Below are 5,086 nucleotides of genomic sequence, written 5' to 3' on the forward strand. Positions count from 1 at the left end.
TACATACTTTATTATTGATCGTAATTCAGATTGCTTGTATTATATGCTATTTCAAAATCAATCGGTATTAAAACTATTAACGTTTAATTTTGCTTTAAAATAAAAGACGACTCGTATGATAAGAATTTCGTGTATTGTCTGACCAAATAACAACGAATAATGAATGAAGAAATGATGAACGGTACAATTTTAAATATTTTGAACGAAGAAAAAAAGTCGTATGAAGTTAGGCAAGGTCCCCCCGCCCGTCGCCTTCTCATTGGCTGATAAGCGGCAACTTCATATCATTAGAAGCGCCACTACCCACTAGATGTCGCTTGAACATGGCCCCCGCCTTGGAAGTACCTACTTCCAAAGAAAAAGGGTCTCAGCATGATGTGGCCTCTTTGGTTGCGCCCTCGTCTACCGGCTGCAACGGCAGCGGGCAGATTTTTGAGAAAGCTCGTTGAACGATGCCCGTTGATGTGCGAATATCTGCAACATGAGCAACACTATCCTTGCCTGGATAGGTGCGTAAAATCCTCCCCAATCTCCACTTCAGAGGCGGGAGATTATCCTCTTTGATAAGCACCAGGGTGTCAATAGAGATGTCCCCTGCCATGTGTTTCCACTTGGTTCGGAGCTGGAGCTCCGACACAAATTCCGTCGACCATCGCTTCCAGAAGTGTTCCCGCATTTGCCCTTTCGTAGCGAGTGAGACAGCTGGTGTTCCAAGCAGTGAGATTGCTGGCAGGCGCGATTAGCGGTCGTCCAATTAGGAAATGAGCTGGGGTGAGAGGAGAAAAATCTTTGGGGTCAGAAGACATAGGAGTTAGGGGACGGGAATTTAAGACAGCCGCGATTTGTGTTAACACAGTACTGAGTTCCTCGTATGTTAAATTCGCGTTACCGATTACACATTTCAAATGAAGCTTACATGATTTTATCCCTGCCTTCCATAAACCACCAAAATCAGGAGCGTAAGGCGAGATAAACCTGAAGCTTATGCCAATATCAGCTGCAAAATCGCATATTTTATTAACGTTTTTATTAAGTTTATGTAAAAACTCCTTTTCAGCACCAACGAAATTTTTTCCGTTATCAGAAAATATATCTGCTGGCTTACCATGACGAGAAATAAAACGTTTAAGTGCTAGAATATAATCTTGTGTGGAGAGGCCACTGACTAATTCTAAATGTATAGCTCGAGTACTAAAACATACAAATAAACAAATATATAACCTTTAACAATCTTGGCTCCCCTCCCTTTACGATTTAACAAATGAACTGGTCCAGCGTAGTCCACGCCACAACGGATAAACGAAAACCCGACTTCTAAACGTTCAGAGGGCAGATTACCCATGATGGGATTCAAAGTCTTACCTTTCATTCGCGTACACGTGACACAATTGTGAACTGACTTTCTAGCTCAGTTCCTAGCACCAAGTGTCCGCCACCTTTCCCGTAAAGAAGACAGTAGCAACTGAGGGCCACCATGTAACAAACGTTTATGTTCACTTTCAAACAACAACACTGTGAGTCGATGTTTACTACACAATAAGATAGGATGTTTCTTATCGAAACTAAAACTAGTCGAATTAGAAAGCCTACTACCAACACGTATTAATTTGTTATTGTCCATAAATACATTTAAACTCGCGATTTTATTAATTTTTTTTTGTCTACAACCTGTTTTAGCGGAAGATCATTAAATAAACAGCGATAAACGTCCGGAAACGATTGCAACTGAGCGATACGCGCTAAAGTTAACTCTGATGCATTTAATTCCTGCACAGACAAATGTAAACTATCGTTATGCGGCTCACCACTACTACGACGTCTACGCGTGTTATTAATGAAACGCAATACATACGCACCGACGCGCTTCAACTTATTATAGGACGAGAACCTATTGAAATCGATAAAACTATTATTACAAGGCTCTGTACATGTTAATACAATAGGTTTCGGTCGTAATTCCGGTAAATTATCGCAAGTTTGTAATAAATTTTCAGATTTAAACTTAAAATTGTGTTCTCGGAAACAACTAGGTCCGTGCCACCATATGTTTGACCTTGTGAGCAGTTCAAAGTTAAGACCCCTAGTCACTAGATCAGCTGGGTTATCCTTACCTTTTATATGTAACCACATTGAGTCACCGGTTAACTCGTTTAATTCTGTGACTCTGTTTTGAACAAATGTTTTTAAAGAGTGCGGAGACATCCGTATCCAACCCATCACTACAGTGGAATCTGTCCAAAAATAAACGTTATCGAATTTTAAGCGCAATGAATTAATTATCTTTTTATAAAGTTTCGCACCTAATAATGCCCCACATAATTCCAATCGTGGGATGCTAATCGTTTTTAATGGAGCGACCTTACTTTTAGCACATAACAAATTTACCGCCACGTCAGAGTCGCAATCATCATAGGTACGTATATATGCACAGGCACCGTAAGCATCCTGAGACGCATCCGTAAATATGCGCCACTACCCACTAGATGTCGCTTGAACAATTATCAAAAGTAAGTTGTAACAATAATTTTATATGTAGCTACTATTTTGAAAATAATATATAAACTGTCATCATCATCATCATCATCATCATCATCATCATCATTTCAGCCTATTGCTGTCAACTGTTGGACATAGGCCTCCACAAGCTCGCGCCAAAAATGGCGTGAGCTCATGTGTGTTGCCCATAGTCACCACGCTAGGCAGGGGGGTTGGTGACCACAGCGCTGGCTTCGTCGTACCGAAGACGCTGCTGCTTGTCTGCAAGTCAGCCTGTATATTTCAAAGCCAGTGGTTCCATGGTTATCCCGCCATCGGTCATCTTTATACGTTCCAAGGTGGTAGTGGAACTGCGCTATCCTTTAGTCGCCTTACGACACCCTCGGGAATAGATGGGGTGGCTATATTCTTTAATGCCCTAGCTACACAGCATAATGCCGTAGCCACACAGCATATATAAACTGTGTGTTAGTACAAAATTAGTTATATCTTGCATGAAAATTTCAATTTAATGTAAAATAAAATCAGCGTCTAAAATTATCCGTAGAAATTTTCAAATTACGTTTGTGAAATTTATAGGTAATAGCCACATTACAAATAGTTTTGATAGAATTAATATTAGTTTTGTAATTTTATATGTATATTTACTTACGAATTAAAATATTAATTTAAATATTAATTTCTAAAATGCCGTTTGCTTTGGTGTAGTGGTGCGTGCTTCTGTTGACCTTCTGTCGAGCTACTGGGAAGGGTCAAAGCTTGGGTCGAGAAAGCGTTTGCAATGCGCCTAGTATTGCAGATGACCATCAGCTACGGGATCTACTTACTATCAGTCGATTTGTACGTTTGTCAGCCACCCTTGGGTGTAAAAAAGGCGCTCAATTGCTGGTTTGCTGATAATTTCCCCAAACGCGTAAATAAACATTGCTATTTCGTGTCTTTGATTTGAACGTGGACTACCCGCGCTTTTCGATGCTTGTTGACCACCATGGGAGACCATCAAGTAAAAATATAGAAAAAGAAATAAATATTTGCACAAATAACACGAGCAAATATCAAAACCGCGATCAAAACAGTGGTATATTCTAATTTCTCCGTATATACTCGTATATGTAAGTAGTATATTGATGGAAAATCGCTCGCTTATGTAGTGTGATATGTGTTTTTAAATTTACAGTTTCCTATATAAACTAAATCATGACAATACTACCACATATCTCATTTTGATCCTGTTAAGATCTTTAGTAAGTATTAAAACTTTTTTAACATTTTTTTTTATTTTAGATATATTTACATGTAAGTTAAAATAAATAGCGCAAACTAGTTTTTTATATAACTTTATATTTTAAAAAGATATTTTGAAGTTATCAAAATAAACATTGACGCAACCGTCATAGCACTGGTTTGTAGCTGTTGCGCTGACGGTTGCGGGTTCGATCTCTACACATGACAAATATTTGTATTGGCCATATAGATGCTTGCCGTGGTCTGGGGGTAATAAGGTAGGAGGTATTTACAATAACCCGCAACCGCCAGCGCAACAGCCACAAACCAGTGCTGTGACCGTTGCGCCAACGGGTCGTTACAAAGTTCCGTTTTAGAACTCAAAGTTTTTAAAATCGCTTTTTAACGATAGCCTGATCTTTTGCAGACTCATCAAGATGTTTTCCGTCGCGCTAATCATCCTAGTATCGATATGCGCAGTTCAAAGTGATGGTATATATGGTGACGTTAATGCAGTAATACCAGAAGAAAGGCAGTATATACAAGACCTCATCGATTTGCCGAAACCACTTGATGGAAACATGTTGATTCAAAGATGCGGCAAACCGCTCGCTGTCACTCTCAACTTTTTATGCCCTCCACTTCGAAGGTCCCCGGGCAAGGGCAAAAAATGGGGCAAGAGTAAGTAGCAAGATTCAAAATACGTAAATGTCAGTAAAAACTATATAATATTATGGAATGATTTTTTTAAGGGAAAGAAAAAAAAATCAAAGATGTCACAACTTAGACTAGCTAGTCAAAGTATTAACTGTTTGATAGCTTTTAAAAGTCATAGCCAGCATTGATTATTTGGTTCTGTATAGGTAAAATAGCACAAACAATGATGGTGCTATTTAAGGCAACGGCAGAGGCTTATTACCTTATGGAAAAACAATTGTATGCGTATGTAAAACAAAAAAAACTGTGTTTGATCCAGTGTTAAATGCCGGAACCGATGATGGCGGTTTTTGAGAATATAACCACTCTATAGAAAAAGAACGTGTTTCTTACAGTATAGTACACAGTTCAGCATATTGCAGTCCACTGCTGGATATAGAGCCTATCCGAGTTCGCGCCGAACATCCTAGTTTTCCGAAATTCTCATCCAGCCTACAGCGGCAATCTTATGTAGATCGTCGGTTGATCGGCCATCGGTTCTGCGTTACAGGTGACCAGCCTACTGCCATATCAACTTGCTAATTCTGTGGGCTATGATGTTTACTTTCGTTCTCTCGCGAATAGTCTCATTTCTAATTTTATCTTTGAGAGATATTCCAAGCAAAGCCCGTTCCGTTGCACGCTGAGCCACTTTAAACTTATGAACCAG

The 5,086-nt window shown here is 39.3% G+C and overlaps 1 pseudogene; it reads right to left on the bottom strand.

The window, feature by feature from the left end:
- Positions 1 to 263: 263 nt before the first annotated feature.
- LOC123656085 lies at positions 264 to 3,718 on the bottom strand (annotated as a pseudogene).
- Between the last annotated feature and the right edge of the window lie 1,368 nt (positions 3,719 to 5,086).

This window comes from Melitaea cinxia, chromosome 8, assembly GCF_905220565.1.
Source record: "Melitaea cinxia chromosome 8, ilMelCinx1.1, whole genome shotgun sequence".
Lineage (NCBI taxonomy): Eukaryota > Metazoa > Arthropoda > Insecta > Lepidoptera > Nymphalidae > Melitaea > Melitaea cinxia.